We start from the raw sequence: 20224 nt of genomic DNA on the forward strand, positions 1-20224 counted from the left end.
ATAAACAGTCAATGCGGGAATACCTGTCGTGCGGAACAGAGTAAAAACTGAAATCCTTATCAGAAGGGTGAAGAGCCCTCCAACAATCCACCAGCTGCTCAGATGTGAGCAAAGAATGGATACGCTTCAAAACATGAGAGGGGGTCTGAGACACCCCCGCGGACGTATCCAAACGAGGCGATAGAGCAACATTAAGATCCCCACCAAAAATCAAAATACCTTCCTGAAAGCAGCGCAAGGCCCGAAATGTCCGAGAAAGCCACAAGTGTTGTCGAGTGTTTGGAACATAGACATTGGCAAACGTGTACCAGGTATCAGCCACTCTCCCCTTCACAAAGAGGTATCTACCCTCCGAATCCGCTAAATGGGTGACATCAGTAAGCGGGACATGAGTAGAAAACAAAATAGCGACCCCTTTCGATTTACATTGTGGGTTGTTACTGAAATAGGCAATGGGGTAATCTCGCGACCGCAGATTAGGATGAGACCCGACCCGAAAATGAGTCTCCTGAATAAACGCAACAGAGGCACGCTGACGCTTTAAATCCCTAAGCAGAATAGAACGCTTCTCAGGGACATTAAGCCCCTTAGCATTGATCGAGAGTACAACTAGATTGGTAGGTCGAGAAGACATAATAAAGGGCAAACGCACTGGTAGGGAGAGTAGCCCCTGAAGCACCCCCAAGAGAAATAGAGAAGGAAACAGGGAGAGCAAGAGGAAAAAAAAAACACAAAAAGAGGGTGGGGAAGAGAAGGGGGGGGGGGAAGGAGAGACAAACACAGGAAAAAGAAGACAAAAACAAGAGAAACAGGGGGGGGAAGGGACACAGCAAACAGACAACCAGACAAAGAAACAAACAAACAAGGAAGGGGAGGGAGGGAGAGACAGACACCAAAGAGGAAGACAGAGACAAGGAAAGGGAAGAAGTACAACTAAACAAACAGAGAAACAAAGAAACAGGGAGGAGGGGGAAAACAAACCCCCACCCTCCAGAAAAATACCCAGGGCGTCAGCTGGAAGAGGAAACACTGGAAGTCCCAGAACAGCAGAACCACAGTGTTCCACCAGCACGCAACGACGCCTACGGTACGGGGCGGAAGGACGGCCGAAGAAGAATCCGCCAAAAAACAAAAACTAAAACTAAAACTAAACCCTTAATCAAAGAGAACAGAAGACCAATCGCCGGTCCCCGGCATATAAGATAGCATAATACACAATCCACATCTCCAGCGAACACCCCCTAAAAAACAAACGCAGAGGGAAAAACGAAGTGTGTAATAACCCAGGAGCGAGCAGGCGTAAACCGGCACATGCGCTCAAACGAAGCACCGCAGAGGGTGAAATGGCAGGACCGAGAACTCAGCGCAAAGAAAAGTAAACATAACAGAACACCCCCCCACCCGCCCCCCACCCAAAAGTGCCGAAACCCCCCCACCCCCACAGCCCGAAAACAAATGCCCATAACCCACACAGAAATACCCGACATAGCATCTCCGGGCCTAGGGGGACACACAGCAAAGAGAGCCCCAAAACAGCGATCGCAGTGTAATCACCGCAAACATAAGCCCCAGGCCCGGAAAAGAAAAAAGGGGAAAACAAACACATTCCCCCAAAAAACATAAACCGGAGCAGACCGGCACGACGACCAAAAGAAAAAAAAAGGGGAAGGGGGGGGTAATAGCCATTGCCCGAAACAGGAGAGCGTCCGCGAGGCAGGCTGGAGGGACCAGGCCGCTCGAATCAAAGTCTCCAGTCAAGGGGGGGGGGGCGAGGAAGGATCCAGAAACCAAGATCAGCGGCAGGCGGAGGATCGGTCCATGCCGCGATGACCGGGAGGCACACCTACGCAGGCAAGAGCAGCAAACATGGTGCTCACTCCTCAGGATCCGTAGCCTCCAGAGCACGAACCGGCAGCCGTCCGGAACGGGGAGCATGACCCGACAACCTCTCATCCCGACGTGAAGAGTCCGCAGCGGCACCACCAGGACCACGATCCTCCGGGATAGCAGGTAAGTTCCAATCTGGAAGCCGTAGTGAAGGCAGACGAAGAGCGCTGAGGAATGCCGGCAACTCACGATGAAAGCGGAGCGCATGAACAGATCCACCAGAGCGCACATTCAGGCTAAAGGGATATCCCCAATGATAAGGAATGCCACGGCTCCTTAGCTCGGTGGTAAGCGGTCGCAGCACCCTACGATTGTGTAGTGTGATATCGGAGAGGTCCTGGAACAGGGTGACCGTAGAGCCGCGATAAGTCCAGGAGCCCACCTCTCGTGCACGCCGCATGATCTGCTCCTTCAGATGGAAATCGGTCACACAGCAAATGATATCCCGCGGTGGCGCCGTCGGGGAACCCCTAGGACGCAGGGCCCTGTGGGCACGATCTAGAGAGATCACAGCATCGGGAGGTCGTCCCAAGAGGTCGTTGAAGAGGCGAACTACCAAACCTCCAACATCCTCAGGAGCGTGCGTAGTCTCCTCAGGAAGGCCCCGGATACGCACATTATGGCGTCGGCCTCTATTGTCGAGGTCCTCCAGTCTCCTCCGATACTCGGCCAGATAGTAGGCATGGCGGGAAGACGCGGACTCTAAAGCAGACGTTCGCTGAGCCTGCTGCGGGGCGTCCGCCTCCCGGAGCGCAAGACGACGGTCCAAGCCCTCCAGGTCAGCCCGAAGGCCCGCCACGGCCTCAGTCACCGTGTGCTTCAGCTCCGTCAGCAACGTGCTGAAGTCCGCCCTCCACGGAGCCGAGGAAAAGAGCTGGCGAACATCCGCCGAACAGGTAAGTACAGCAGGCGTGCCCGCAGCCATATCATCCTGTCTGTCCTCGGAATCACGGGAACCCTCAGGCGAAGTCTCCACGTGGTCGCCAGGCGCCTGTGAGGCCAGCACCGCCGGGGTGCGAAAATACTCGCGGAGAGAGGCCGCCGAGGCCATGGCAGGCTCCCCAGGCCCCGATGGAGTGGAGGATTGTCTTCTATTCCGCACCATGGTAGCAAATGATAGCGAAAAGAGCTAATAATACCGGGGAACCGACGGAGCTCAGCTCTCAAGCAGCCATCTTCCCCAACGGCCGGCCACGCCCCCCCTTGTTTAAATCTTTTAACTTGATAAAGAGAATTGAAATATTGATTTTTTTTAATAACAATTTATGGAAAGAAATGGCATTTTGCATTTTTTATATGATGAAATATATTGATAGAACTTTAGAGATATTTTCTATGCATATGTTCCAGTGTGTATATATGCATTTATACTAACTATTTAAACCACTTTTTGCAAATGGAATATATATATATATATACATACATACATACACACACTGTATTTGCTCGATTATAAGACAAGGTTTTTTCCAGAGCAAATGCGCTGAAAAATACCCCTCGTCTTATAATCGAGGTCGTCTTATAATCAGACCTCATTCTGCTGGGGCCAGGCTCCTTACCAGGCTTTGGTCACGAGCAGCATCTCTGCTATTAGCAGCAGGAGAACAGGGAGCTAGTACAGTCCTCACATAACTCTACCTCCCCCCTCCTTCCTCTGGGGGCGGGGCCAGAGAAGTTGCTCGCACAGCCGGGCCCCTGCAGAAGTCTGCGAGTGGGAGATCTGCAGTTCAGGTAAGGGGGTGGGGGAGGGTTTTTGAGCAAGTATGTGTGATAAGTGGAATGAATGAGTATTTAAATGTTTGTGAATGAGTGTGTGTGTGTGTGTGATAGCATGGATGTGTAAGGGGGGGGGTGGGTGGTGGTAGCATGGCATAGGGAGGCTGTAATCACACTACTATCATCCCCAGGTTCCAGCATGTACTGGCTGCCTTGGCTTGATAGGAGTGTGATTGCTGTTAGCAGTTTATATATATATATATATATATATATATATATATATATATATATATATATATATATATATATATATATATATATATATATATATATATATATACACACACACCTCCAGAAATGCATTTTAACCCCCTATATGCCACTCAGCCCCATGATATGCGTTTTAACCAAGAGTGGCATATAGGGGTATGAGGCATATCATGGAGCAGAGGGGCATATAGGGGGTTAAAAGGCATATCATGGGGCACAGTGGCATATAGGAGGGTATAAGACATTTCTGGAGGCAGAGTGGCATATAGAGGGTTAAAAGGCACATCATGGGGCAGAGTGGCAAATAGGGGGGTATAAGGCATTTCTGGGGGCAGAGTGGCAAGCTTGGGGGCAGATGTGCATAACTGGGGGGGGCAGGTTGGCAAATAAAAGGAAGTAAAAATATATATTTTTCTCAATCATAGCTTTTATTAAATATGAAAATTAGTTTACATGAATTAATTTTTACTAGTAAAACTTTTTTCCTATAGGGTAGTCTTATATTCAGGCTTTGTTTTTTCCCTAAATTAATATTTTGATTTTGGGGGTCATCTTATAATCAGGGTTGTCTTATAATCGAGCAAATAAGAGATATATATATATATATATATATATATATATATTTGAAAAACATACTGCCTGGATATGCCTGAAGCATTGCTAACTGCATTTTACCATGATCAACAAATCTCACTTCAAACCAAGCCACTAGCATTCTAATTGCGCACAGAATTTGTACGTAGGCCTCCTGCCATCATACAATTCAAGAGTACAATTCTGAATACTTTAATAATTACTTACTATAATGAAGAGAAACTGATTTTCTTTCTTTTTTTTTTTTTGCCTCTGAACAAAATATGATGCCAGGGAACTAATTGAAATTCCATCAACAAGGCGAGGGGACAAAAATTGAAAGGCAGAAAGAACACTAAAGGTTAAGAGAGCACTGGAGAGGCAGGTCATGACTACAGCTGAAAACATCAACACAGATCCCACAGCTACAAAGCTATAAGGTGGCTTCATATCACATAAATTACATTTAGGATTCCACTAATAATGCAATCCATATAGTGCAATATTAAAAATACAAAACATTCAACAGGGTGAATCAATCCCCCTGACCAAGAAATAATAAAGTAGAAACATCTTCAAGAAGACAATGCAGAATGCAAATTAAATTGCAATTACTTCTTAATGAATCATTTTTTCATGCAAACACTGGCACTCCAGCTGCTATGAATGATGCATTCATGATGATTTAGAACAAAAGTAGGTGAAGTATAAAATGGATAAACTGCACTCAACTAGCAAGAGATAGATATGAAGAGGTTGGGCCAAAATGGAAGTTGTGTGCTATGAGGCTTTCTTGCAGGGTTCATCAAACTTTTTTCTGTGACCCAGTCCCACCTACACATGTAAGACCTACGCAGAAACATACAATCACCAGACAGGACTCAGTAATTGCCATTTCATAACACAATGCTGGGTTGTGTTGGGTGATCCCAAAGTTTGAAGAACCCAGTTCTACAGCAATGGATATTGCAGAAATTTGTAGATACTTAAGACTCTGCAAATGTTTCACTGGGGTTTATTCACTAAAGCAGAAGTTGGAATTTCAGCTCACCTCCATTATGCTTTATGAGGAGCAGACCACAATGAGCTTCTCCTTCAAGGGAGGACTGAACTGGCTGTGCTTAAATGCATACTTAAATCAGTGAGATTGTTTAACCAAATATACTAAGCAACACCTAGGGCCAGCTCTGCATTTCTTGCAGGGTTGACAGTCAAGATTTCTGCAGACTCTCACGAAAACGTTTACTTTAGTGAATAAGCATCTCTGACTTTGGTGGACTGAGTGTTTGTGACATAGGTGATGTCTATTTAATAATTGCTATATATCTAACAAGGTTGCCTTGGACAACAAATAAAAGTGATAGCTTATACGCATTTACCGTATTTGCTCGATTATAAGATGAGGTTTTTCCCCAGAGCAAATGCTCTGAAAAATACCCCTCCTCTTATAATCGAGGTCGTCTTCTAATCAGACCTCAGAAAAAATGTCTGCTGGAGCCATGCAGCTTACCGGGCTTTGGTCGCGAGCAGCGTCTCTGCTATTAGCAGCAGGAGAACAGGAAGCTAGCACAGTCCTCACATAACTCTACCTCCCCCCTCCTTCCTCTGGGGGCGGGGCCAGAGAAGTTGCTCGCACAGCCGGCCCCTGCTGAAGTCTGCGAGTGGGAGATCTGCAGTTCAGATAAGGGGGTGGTGGAGGTTTTTTTAGCAATTATGTGTGATTAATGGAATGAATGAGTATTTAAATGTTTGTGAATGAGTGTGTGTGATAGCATGGATGTGTAAGGGGGTGGGGGTGGTAGCATGGCATAGGGAGGCTGTAATCAAACTACTATCATCCCCAGGTTCCAGCATGTACTGTCTGCCTTGGCTTGATAGGAGTGTGATTGCTGTTATATATACCTCCAGAAATGCCTTTTAACCCCCTATATGCCACTCAGCCCCATGATATGCCTTTTAACCCCCTATATGCCAGAGTGGCATATAGGGGTATAAGGCATATCATGGGGCACAGTGGCATATAGGAGGGTATAAGACATTTCTGGAGGCAGAGTGGCATATAGAGGGTTAAAAGGCACATCATGGGGCAGAGTGGCAAATAGGGGGGTATAAGGCATTTCTGGGGGCAAAGTGGCAAGCCTGGGGGCAGATGTGCATAACTGGGGGGGCAGGTTGGCAAATAAAAGGAAATAAAAAAAATATATATTTTTCTCAATCATAGCTTTTATTAAATATGAAAAAATAGTTAACATGAATTAATATTTACTAGTAAAAAACTTTTTTCCTATAGGGTAGTCTTATATTCAGGCTTTTTGTTTTTTCCTAAATTAATATTCAGATTTTGGGGGGGGTCGTCTTATAATCGAGCAAATACGGTATATCCAGTAGGTTTTCTCCTCATACTATGCAATGAGAGCTGTGAACATATTTTTTTTTCCTTTGGTACTGCTATGTGAGCATGCATGAGCAACTATTTACACGCTATGGCAGATAATTAAGGCTAACTCATTTTTCTATAGAGAAAGCTTTTTCCTGTTCATGCTCTAATGCCCACATGATAGTTTTTTCATAATAGACCCCTTTTGCAAGGTACCTACCTTATTTATACACTATGAAACTAATAGATTTTAAAATGGGAAAGATTAATATAATGTATTTGTGTGCTGCTGAAAGGCCATTCTAGGGCTAGATTCTATTACCGGATTAAACATTTATCACTGTTTTGTTTCCCAATTTTTTTCCTTATATTGCAGGCTGTTTGAGAATTGGTATGCAATTACCGGGGATAAATATTATATCTATATATCTATGGTAGCACAGTCTGGCCCATAAAGTCTAATTTTCAGTATTAATGTTTTGTCCGCATTGGTCAGACTGAAAATCCCATTCCATTTTGATTGTTTAATGGGCCATGCCTTCCGTGTACAGTTTAGATCACTGAGCCACAATCATGTCCTAAGTTTACAATTTTATTTAAACATTCACAATTTAATATGTAAACCCCAAAAGGAACAGGTAATTCCAGCTATGCTAAAAAGCATGCACAGATGCATGAATACTTCAATACATATACTTTCCCAATTCCCTTAAACAAAGATGTCCTTCTATTGCAATGCCTGGTACTTGGCATTATGTGAAAAAAAGTGGAAAACAGTTGAAAGAAATGAAAATCAGAGAAATTGATGGATAACGAGAGTACATAACAGCTGGACTGTTGGATTAAAACAGCTGCTGAGCTCCCAGTAGGAATTATCTAGTGTCCTATTCTTGTGCCGTAAGCACAAAGAAATGAAGGAGGCCTGAAAGAACAAAACCTACAAGCTCAGCTTTTTAAACTGAGAAAAAAAAAATCTGACCTGTAAAAACATGACGAGGCAGGAAACGTGGAAGATCAGATGAGAAAGAATTTGAGGTAAAGGGTACAACCTTGATATTGAGAAGAAAACCAAAAGTAGGTATTTTAAAATGTAAGATATTGCGACCTTATGAACAAATGGGTAGAAAACCCCTGACTGCACTCCTGTTCCTTTCAACACTTCAACAAAGGAAAAGGCCAGGAAGTGCGGGACTTTACTGAGACTTGTGTGTAACCTACCGATATTTCTTAAAGAACCAGAGTAAGTGAAGAGGCATTTCAAAAGAAGGAATGGAAGATTTTCTGCTGGAAGAGAGGGATTTGGATTCTTACATACTAGAACAAGCAGTGGTTGAAATTTAAAAAGAACACGCAAACTAAAAACAGTTTTTGATCACTACATTGCTGTGCATTTAATGCAATAATGTTAGCCCCTTACATTGTTCAAAATGTTTATTTTGGCATGATTCTGTTTGAGGTACCTCAAAGTGGGAGACAGAATTAAAAATTGATGCAAAAAATTCAACTTTCATGTTTTGAAGCATTACCAAAGAATAAATGTCATAAGTCCATATATGTAGTTTTTGTGAGATACTGGTTAAGTAACTTACATGCTATTCCGCAGACCATTGTTATTTTGATAACGAAGCGCAACAAAATAACACTGGAGTTTTCACCATTAAACTAAGTGTAAAAAAAAATTTTATGAGAGGCAGAAAAGGAAGGAAGGAAATGTTGGCATATAGATAGAGGCTGGCTGAATGCTCAGGGCTGCAATTTGCTTCCTGTCCTTTGCTCTACCATGAGGTCAGATCTATCTGAAACTGTTGTACAAACTTGGCAGGAGCAGATATTGTGACATAATGCATGAAGTAGCCACGGGGGTTGAAATACAGGTGAGTCAGAGTGAGGTAATCCGAGCAGCAGCCAAAAAAAAGTGTCCTTGCCTTAAACTGCCATTTGTATGTGCCTGACACAGGGCCGCCATCTTACTTTAGCTCTTCGAGCTTCAAGCACTTGTGTCTCAGCCTCGTACTCCAGCTTCGGTATTTCCTGGTGCTTTTCACATACATGTCCAAGGTGCCGCCACAATATAAGCAGCATTCATTGGTTTATGGAGCCCCTATCCATGGAAGGTGTGTAATAAATCTCACATCACCATAATTTGGTTCTAAAAGTGTTGATGTCCAAAACTGGGAAAATAAATACAAATGTAAGGCTTCTTTTTTGTTAACTCCATGTAATGAAGTTTAATGATTTAATTAAATAAATGTATATTAGAAGCCCACCTTTTATGCAAACATCTAAACCTTCTTTTCCTTTGCAACTTTATTTAAACTACTGATTGAGAGTAGGGAGAAAATGGGATATAAATCGCCAATCTTCGAGCCAAGAAAATGATTTGATACGTTCGCTTTACCAACTTCTGACAACTTCTCAGAGGTAAAATACCCTTTTACTTAAAGAAAAATCTCCAAACAAGAATTCCAAGCTATCATTTTTGATAAATTTGGTTCACAAAGGATAACATTTCTTGAGATGAGATGCTGCTTGCATTTCATAGCATGATTATGCAGGATTGCTCTATGTCTGATTGTATTTCCTTTCTGCTGTCTGCAGACAGGTAAATAAATGATCAGGAAATGATCTATAATATCTATTCTAGAATAATTGTATGACAAATGTTCTTGTTTTGATGCAACAGAGTACATATATATATAGAACAATATGCTCATTTATCCCTTCCCCTTATGCTAAATGTTCAATTTTCTTGCATTTCTTTCTGTTACAAAATCCAATTACACAATGTTTTCTTATTTAGTTTATAATTGTACATACACGTTAACTACCTATCCTTTTCTTTCCCCAGCCTTTGATTTGAGCCAAACGAACCACAAGGTATCAATCAATCTTGCAACCACATGGAGTAATGAAGAATGCTAAAATTAGGGAAAGGAAAGTAACAATGGAAAGAAGTTTGCTTGATGTACCAATTTGTCTCTGAAAAGCCAATTTTCTTCTTCATGAAGACATCATCGCTACAGGGGATCAATAATGTAATACATTCCGTACTGCATCAGTTAACTGATCTGATAAGATCCTTCTATTCTTGGAACACATTTTGGAAAAAATACCAATGTTTTACAGTAGGAATTGCAAATTCAGTAGTAAAAAACACAGTTGTATGTAAATAATGACTTGTATGAAGCAGACTATGCTAAGTGTGGATATATTTACGCACAGGACAAAGCATGTTATTGAGATTTTATCGTACGTGGACCATTTCAAACCTTTCATTAATAGTCAATGTGCATCTCAACATCACAAGTAAAAAGGACCTCTTGGTCACACAAGCACTTTACGAGCCCCAGGCAGCCGCAAGAAGTAGCATGAGGTAAAATGGAAAGCAACAAAAACCCTTAAAAGAAAATCTATTTTTATTGATGGTTCTGGTTCCTTTAAATGCAGCGACACTTACACCGAGCAGTTTTTCTACTCACGGTTTCCAGATGTTATAATTTAAGAGGGAACACAAGCCCTAAGATAGGTGTATGCAGTAAAGAGTTAAAGTAAGTGGGCATTTAAGAGTCATACAAACTGAATTTAGTGTACACACAACATCAGCATAACTATATTTGTGCACGGCAAACAGATATATAGATTAATGTCCATATATGCCTTTGTAAATGCATGCATGTTTATGAAGTTCACATTCGGTGTAACGTTCACATGCCACATAGCCAAGAGGTGAAGTAAAGTCACAAGTCATTTGATAAACAAATATACCTTATCAATCTTTGGAATGTACACGCTGTGTCAGCCCTCGGCTTTGACGGTCCCACCACTGCGCACTAGCAGCAAACCCCTCCCCGGTCACATAGCAAGGCCGACTGAATTATACATTATGTCCCAGAGCACGACCGGCTCACTACAATGCAATGCTGACTGGGCATTTCCAATAACAAACCCCAGCACTCCATCATAACTGGGGTCACAGCAACTGTAAAACTACTGGAAGCAATTGCAAGCCATTTAACTATATCAGATGATATTGGTAACGTGTATACAAGTGTATATGTATATAACTGGAGCTCCCTATGCTCCGCAGCCTTTACCAGGTGGAGACTTTAGAAGCTGAAATATGATGTCACCATCCAGTGTCTTCTGTCTGTGTGTCGCAACACACACAAGAAATCCAGTACTTGGACTAGGGGCTCTTGGGGTTTACCTGCAACTGTGCGCTCTGTGACTCCAACAACCTACACTTATTCCATGTTGCATTTAAGCTCATTAGTTACCATACCTGGGAGATTCATCAATGTGCTGATACTGAACGATAATGAATTATTTTAAAGATTCTACTGTAGCGACTTGGTTATTGTGGAATGCAAATAGTTCTAATAATGGTCTTTATTAAAACTATAACCCAGGGGCGTCCAACATGCGGCCCGCGGGACCTTAAGATGCGGCCCGCGTGAGATCGGCAGCCAGGATCACAAGAGCCCTGCTGCTTACTTGTGGGAGGTCTTATTGTCCTGCACAGAGGAAGCGGGTGTGTGTGTGATAGCATGGATGTGTAAGTGCTGGAATCTAGGCATGATGGGACTGTGATTGCTGTTAGCAATCACACTCCTATCATGCCAAGTCAGCCAGTACATGCTGAAACCTGGCTAGCTGCCCCCTTGTGTATTGATGCTGCCAGCAGTATGGGGTCTGCACATCACTTACAGCCACCCTGTACCAGCATGTCCTGGCTGACTTGGGATGGTAGGAGTGTGATTGCTAACAGCAATCTTCTAACAGCAGTCACAGTCCCATCATGCCTAGGTTCTAGCATTTACTGGTTGCCTGGTATAAAAAGAGTGTGTTTGCTATCATGCCAAGTCATATTGTGGTGTTACTTTTAACAAGTGTGGTTAACGCACTAAAATTGGACAAAAAAATACAATAACCATTAATTTATATATGATTGTTGACAGCAATCACACTCCTATCATGCCCAGCCAACCAGGTTTTGTGTCGTTTACTTTATTTTAATCTGCATATTTTATTAAAGGCTATATTTTCTCACAGTGAAAAATGAGTGCAGCCCTCGCATGTATACAATTCTGATGAAGTGGCCCACTGCAGAAAAAACTTGGACACCCCTGCTATAACCCGATCAATGTAAATATATTACTGCACCTGTATTCAAGAAGGGTTTTAATTGTGATATGTCAAGGAGAAAAATATCAGCTGGGATGCTGAGAATGAATTGATAATAGAATATAATGGAATCCTGTTTGATCCCAAGTTTCTGGGTTTTTACCGTGTTCCCAGTGATGCCTATTATATCTATGTATATTTTATAGCACCATAGGTGTCAATTTTCTGTATGTTGATATATTTTGTTATTTTATTGTTCTGCATGCTGTGAATTTTCTCTGCTTTGTGTGACACCGCTTTCTGTTATGTGACATATTAAAATCAATCTACATTTTATTACGGTTTGTACAAGGTAACAAATCACTTACTGAAAGTATTTCTTCTAATTGTTTGCCAAGAGACTCAAATTATGCATTGGTTTACTCAAGATTTTATACCACTGTGTTTTGCCTACAAGGAATGAGCATTTTGTAATGCAAATGAATCCCAGTCACACAAGAGGCTATTTAATAGCGACCCAGAACTCAATGAGCTTGAATTAAAACAGAACCGTTGATCCAGCTATGTATATTCATAGCACTAAATGCAAAAATTGGTCATCAGTTTAACATTACATCATTTTAAGGTATGTTGGGTCCTGACTTAGAGAGCAGCAAGTATATTGCAAAGAAAAAGAATGAAACAGAAAGAAACTGCCAATCTGCATCTGTCCACGCTGTAAAGGACTGCAGTGTGCCGCCGTAAACAAAAGATGAATATTATTTATTACTGTGACACGTTGTACTAGAGCGATAGAGAGCACAGTGTCATGGGGGACTCCTGATCTCAGAACACACAGGACGTTTAAAATCAGCTCCATGAGAAGCAAATCACTTTCCAACTAATTTGTTCCTTGACATACTATCTTAGACACCTAAGACCTTTTTTAAAACCAGAATTTATAATAATTCTTATGTCCTGCACATCACAAACAATGTTCTGTGCTCTATTTAGATGATGGTTCCACTTCAAAAGCATCATTGCCAATTATACAGGGTGGAGGTTTGGGAGGGGTATGATGATCTACACTAAAACGGAGCAAGCTATTTTAGAATAACATTAAAAAATGTCTTTTTTTAAATTTAGTATACAGCACCTTCATTATGGTAGCTTCTCAAAATTCTTGTTTTAATATATCCTATGCTGCGTCCCGAGAAGACACCTATATACTAACAGCCACCATTGCCGCTGTTTAGTAGGTTTTTAATATGATTGGTTTCTTTTTACAGCAAATCTAGAAACTAGTATGGTCGGAATAAGGAGAGAAAATTGCTGCTTGCGGATGTATGACCACAAATTGATTTAACACATTCATTGCCACACTGGATTGCCTTCCTAGGAAACAATAACACAAGCGGTGATGAGATTATATGACTGTATTGAGGATGCCTCCTTGAAAGATTTAACACTGAAATACATAGACCCTCCATTTAAGATGGCTTCCAGCGGGCATGTTATTTCCGTTGTGGCACAGTGATACATGTCCTCAGTCTCATTAGTTAATGCCAGTTGTTCAAAAAAGTCCATATAGTTCACATCCTAGAATTCCAGGGAAAAGCCTCTTGTTCCTAGTATCCTCTTTCTATGAAAAACAAGCTATGTATCTCGTTAAATCCGTTGGAAAATGATAGCCATGAGATCATCTACTTGCTGTGAAGCGTTGGCTTTGCTAACATGGTACCTCCCTGTTTGTTGCTTATAAATTGTATTACCCGTCCTTCAATATCTGTTTGCACAGCAGGCCATAACAATTACATTAATTGTATTTCTGGAACAATTGATCATACAAAGATATTGGCAGAACATCCACACTGAATTGAAGCAGTCAATCCTTCTTAAAGAGGAACACCCACACATACCGTGAAATCCCTTTATTGTTCAATGGATGTAAGGAATATGTATGTAGTATTTGTTGCAGAAAGTTGCGTGAACGAAATTAAAAATTTTCATTTTCAAAGAGGGCGCTCACCTACCCTTGATCCTTTGCTATGGGAGAAGAGAATTCTTATGAGCGGGATTGACGTTGAACGTTACTCACATCAGCTCAGGCTTGTACTGTTACCTGTGATTTTATATTAAACTATTTTGATGGTGTTAAATTTACAACTCTTTCTAAAATGGATATAGCCATAGCATTTTAAGCATAGCCTTTTTTTTTTTGTATATGGGTACTATTTTGCTTTATATGTTAGTTAATCTGAAGAAGAGGCTTCTTGAGGTCCTGGAAGCTTTTGTAACGTACATCTTTTTCTATGCTGGTCCAATAAAATCCATGAACTTCAACTAAACACTCCATGCCCTCACAGCAAACACTTAAATGAGATAACCTTACCCACACTATACAGAGTTCAATAGATACATACAGGTTGGCTGAAGTCTTGTCTGACACAGATGGGTTGAAAATGCTGCAAGTTAACTGAACCCGTACAGCTTTTAAGCAGACCCAAATGAAGCAGAAATAGGTAAAGAGATATGGCTGTGTATATCTACATACGGCACTTGGCATTGAATGTGGCATGGGTACAGGTACCAGATGACCCTGCTTGGTGAGCTGGAGAAAAGAATGTTAATGGTATTAAGAAAAGCCTCAGTAACAGAAGTGCCCAGTCAGATCTAAATATTATAGTAAGTCGGTACAGGCCCTGCCAAGTCCCCAAAGGGCCAGTCACCTACCTTTACAAACAGCATACATAATTGAACACATTCATAAGCCCAATATATTTGATTGAGCAAACATGGTCAAAAGAGAAAACTGCAAAAGCGGTCATGGTGTTTTACAACTAGATGTAAAGGGTTATTTATACTACTTCCATATGAATGGGGATGTTTTAATGGCGTTTCTAGTGTTTACACCACGTCTGAAAGGACCCCGGCCCCATAGACATTGCAGATATGCAATTCTAACGACAAGCTTAGTCACAAATATACCTCAATGTTTCAGTTTGAAGGACAACCACACCATAGGGGTGTCTTACTGTGTCATCAAGGGGCTTACACATGCCGTTTTTCGGATTTCTATTGTTCAGCTCTGAGCAATGATATGTATCATCTTAAAACCTATTGTGTGTTCTTTTTTCAAGGACAAGTAGACACCCATGTCTCATTATGTCTTCAAAATGGAAGTTACAAGTCCGACGGTTATACCCACTTATTGTATAAGTGTCAATGCTAAGAAGTGGCAAGGTATATTGGAACAGTATAAACAAAACTGCTTACTAACCCAGTGTATGTTAGTAATAGGGGATAGCAAAGTCCAATAAGCGAGTCAGATGAAACGTATGGATTTGTTTGCTGTGTTTTGTTGTTTTAACTCCATTTCTGATCCAGAATGGTTTCAAAAGGCATGCATTTGTCTTTAGCTGATTAAAGGTGATGCAAGGTGAGGCACAAGTCTGAAAAGGACTGAAAGCATGATTTTGCATATGAAAGCAAATTACACAAAGTCCCGCTAATTAGCAAAAACTAAAACAAGCAGATAGATAAAATGGATGCCTTAAAGGCAAACAATCATGTAAGACCAGACAGCATTAGGTCTAAGCGGTCATTCTTTCTACAATATGTCTGTATGTATAGCAAATATTCTGAAATGTACATTTACTAAACGCAGTACATATATCGACTAATTGAATGCCAGAGGAGTGTTGCAGAGAACACCAAAAGAACCTTTGTGTGTACATTCTTATTTATTGCGCACTCATATTTATATCACTCTATACAGTACAACAACTGGAAGGTGCAATAAGTGCCATCTAATTATTAGTAACATAGTCCACTGATATTTTGATTGGGGTATAATAAGTATGAATACATTAGCAAAGGCGGTCACTGCCCCATGGAGTTTACAATCTACAATATTGTTTCATTTAAATGAATTATAGTATTTATGAGTGCTATGCTGCTGGGAAACCTTTGTGGTCATGCCCCTGCACTCTTAAGTTTTTTATTCTTCTACAAAAATCGTGCATTGCCAGACTTGGCAGAAATTTTCCATAGAATTTGCCTTTGTGGAACGCGACACCGCAGATCCAATAATGCCACTTTGTTCACCGTATCCTATCCCCTGGCACGGTCTTTTGAGACTTGTATACAAGCGTACTGCGTCTGTAAATGCAAGATCTGATAATGGGCAACGATATCAGTGACTCCGCACATTATACCTGTCACCACATCCCTCTGTTTACAGATATACACGGTCTTTCAGCGTGTCTAGCGCCTGAAGATATATACGCCCTCTTGCCACATCTATCCGTAGAAGACGTATACCATAAACTGTAGTGCGGGTGTGAGTCCCAGACACTCTAATCCCCATCACTAACAACTCACAAGCTCCATCTGCCTAATCCCGGCATCTATGTAAGCCCAACATGTTTCAGTGTTGTTTTGTATGCAACGGAAATGTTGTGATTTTGTAACGGCACGGTTTGTTTATCAATCCGCGGGATCTAGCTGTGAAATGAGTGTTGTTACTTTGTGTATAAATGGATTGTTACACGCCATGAATGTGCCTGTGTGTAGAACAGCATGCTGTCTGTATAACAGAAAGGCACGTTACAAACAGAAGCAGTAAATATTCTTATAAGCCAAAGCGTTTGATTCAAGTGCCAGCGAAATATATCTATACCACAGCTCTGACCTGTTTTGACTTGATGTGAAAGCTGAATCAATATAGTCAATGGATAGTTTGTTACTCTGAATCCCTGGGCTAAGTTTTCCTATACGAGATGGCAATATAGTCGAACAATAAACAGCAATTGGGTTGCTTACCTCATCATAAACACAACAAATATTGAAAATTATGCACATTTAAAAGCCAACAGCTGTTAAAACAGACTGATCCTTTTATGCATAAAAAACTGAAAATCTACTAAAAAAAAATAAAAAATTTGGATATTCAAACCAATGCTCGGTCTAATATATGCAAGTTATCCATCCACTTTCTCAGCAGTATGATTTGCCGGATTCTCTGAACAAGTTCTATAACATAATGAACAGAAAAATTAGTCTTGTTTGTTTTCAACTCTCTGAGGTGTGAAAGAAATTACCGAACTCTTCACAACAGTTAAAGGAGTAATTACATTTAGCAGGTGGCATGCTGCATCAAGAATAATCCCGACATCCATACGGAGTACTGGAAGCTAGACGCAGCAATTTTTTTCATAAAAACAAAAACGTAGTTTTTTTTGAGGGGACCAAACAACTGCTGTTTGACATGATCTTTGTATTACATGATCATTTTCCCTTTGTTTTTAACCCAGAGACCAGACACTGGGTAACCGTAGCAGAGAACCGCAGCGTAGACGCAGACATTCAGCCCTCCTGCCACGGAGGAGGAGGGAAGAGAAAGAGAAAGGAGAAAGACGTGTTGTTGGACTTGTCAAGGGAATTAAATGAGGGAGTTTACCAGCCATTACTGATAGGACATGTTTGTCATGACAACTGCCAAAATTTCTACATCCTAGGCAGAAACATGCAGGATACGTGTGTGTTCAGAACGCACCTATTGTTGCATTTTATGACAGTGAGAGAGTATAGAGAGCTTTATGAGCTACTGAAAACACATACTGGAGAGCATAACGAGCAAAAAAATAAAATAAACGTTTAAAAAAGATGTTACCGACTGGTGTACTCACTGCTGATACATTCAAGGAAGCTATAAGAAGTTATAATGCGATATGTAACTAAAGAAGTGAGCCATGTATTTATGTCTGGTGCATTGGATAAACAAATCCATATCGCATAAACTCTCCTTATCTTCCCCTAGAGGTCACTCTGCCCATTCCATTCATCCTGGATGCCCCTAGGCTTCGCTGACCTTTGTGTCACTTAATAGACTGGCTACTAATCTATGTGTTTGCCACGGTAAGTGTATCCATAGAGGCTAACAGAAAAGGTTCAAACGTGTGAAGTGAATGAAAGTCGCTGTGACATTTGTGCATGCACTGCTTCAATGCAGGGGAGCTCAGGAGTATACTATTTACTGTCACATAAATTAAAATGTCAGGGCACAAGCTACAGGTAGACCGGGACTTATTTGTTATCTGACTTGCTGTTAGATAACTTAAAGCTAGGATTTAAAGTCACAATTTATGTATATTCAACAACATACACACACATATATATATATATATATATATATATATATATATATATATATATATATATACACACACACACACACACACACACAACACTATGGCATGGGCATGACATCCAAAATGTTTTCTCAAATATGCGATGATGCTGTCCTATTATGCCACATTTTTGTGTGCTCCATCATTAATAGAACGATCTGATTAAAACCGATAGGGGTGTGAGTGATGGGACTGAGCCTGGCACCCTAATGTTGTTCGAGGTCATGGTGGATTTTGTAACATGGACGATGATTCAGGAAAATGTTCGAATGGGAGATGGAGGGAGGTTAACTAGAATATTCCTTATATACCAGGAGCATAGTAAATAATCCAAAAGCAGTGTGCTGCATAGAGATACAGAGTCCGGGTCTACTGCATTTTTAGGTTAGAATCATAATTTCCTGAGAAATATTACTTATAAGACATAATACACATTCCGCAGTACGATACAAGGAGAATTAAACATTTAAGGGTTAACCGATCAGATATTTCACAATAGAGGCAGAGGTTAGCTTTGGGGGGAATTAAAGAAAAAATTATCCTATAGACATTTCAATTGAGGTGAAGATTTAGGAGAAACTGAAGTTAAATGTCTGGTAGAGAATGTATGGCCAGGGATAAAACAAGAAGATAGTTCTGATCTGCCAGATTGTGCCTCCGTCTCAACTATTTTAATGTTTTTTTTCTTTCAATCAACAAATATTATGTTACTCAACAAGAAATGCATTTCATGCTCTGGTAGCACATACCTACATATTGTATGTTAGTGTGCTGATGTGTCAAAGCAGCGTCTTTAACGTCAATATATTCATTGTCACGCCACAGAATTTAAAGACTGTAAAAATCAACCCATACATTTTAGGGCATCTCAACCTAACCCTCTCTTGACATTTCACACGTTCCTAAAGTGTATAACCTATCCCTATGTTAGAATTTCACTACGGCAATCTAAACCATCCCTCCCAAAGCACTATAGCATCTTAACCTTACACCTCGCCATAGAATTTCTAACATTCTATGTTCCAGCACTTTGCAAGCCTCGGCAGTCTCCCTGTACTGTCACCGCTCTCTTATGGCATCCCAGCAAATTGGATTCCAAACTCATCCATATGCGCTAGAATTTAGAGGCTAGCTTTAACCTACCAATCTAACGCACTCGGCCAGTTTCCTTTTAACTATAATTGAATTATCAGTAAGGATGGTGTTGATTTTGAAATGCTCGCCCTACTGCTGGCGCAGACTTGCCGAAGGGCAGTGTATAATGTAATCACCCCTTTGTAGCACTCCTAGTTACAGTGTATAGGATATATATATATATATATATATATATATATATATATTATCATGCAGCACTTCTCGCAGTACACGCATTCAAAGTGTATGACAAAACTGGCAGACTAAGACATCCGATACATTAAGTAAAACAGGCCCTGATCAGAAGCTTACAATCTAGAGGATAACTTAACACCCTTGCATATTAGATGGTATGTGATATATTGGCTATAAGATCTATTGCCTGTCTGTCCTTCAATTACTATAAAGAGTTTTTATAGCGCAGGGGGCGTTTCTCCTTTCATTAAGATCTGTCACTTCTTCTTTATGGTTAAATTGCTTTCATCTAAATCCCTTTGTTCTTCACTTTTTAGGGTGGAACTAAAGTTTGCTGCAAGGTTGCACATCAAAGCATTTTGGGCGCCACACAGCAAAACTACATAATCTTCATCATGCTCTCAAACTGTACATACTGCATGACCCAGCAGCAAGATGTATATGTCCTCTCTCCTGCCCTTTATGTTACAGTCAGGGAAGGGGGGTTCTCATTCTTGCCATTGGCTGCCACTTCCTAATTCACCCTCCCTTCTCCCTCTAGGGCTACTCACAAAGATCTTACATCTTTGCCTCCAGATTTAATTTCCAGTCCACAGAACAGGCAATCATGTGCCCCTTAATTAGCCCATGGCAAATCCTGTTACTCCAACACATCATCACAGGGATGGCTTCCTATCATCATAGTTCATACACTCAAACTTCCCTTAAAATCCCAGGCACATCCAACATTTTACATGAACCAGGGAATGGCTATGAATCCATTGGCTCCTTTAATTTA

This window comes from Sceloporus occidentalis, unplaced genomic scaffold, assembly GCF_023333645.1.
Source record: "Sceloporus occidentalis isolate IW3139 unplaced genomic scaffold, rSceOcc1.0.p SCAF_35, whole genome shotgun sequence".
NCBI lineage: Eukaryota > Metazoa > Chordata > Lepidosauria > Squamata > Phrynosomatidae > Sceloporus > Sceloporus occidentalis.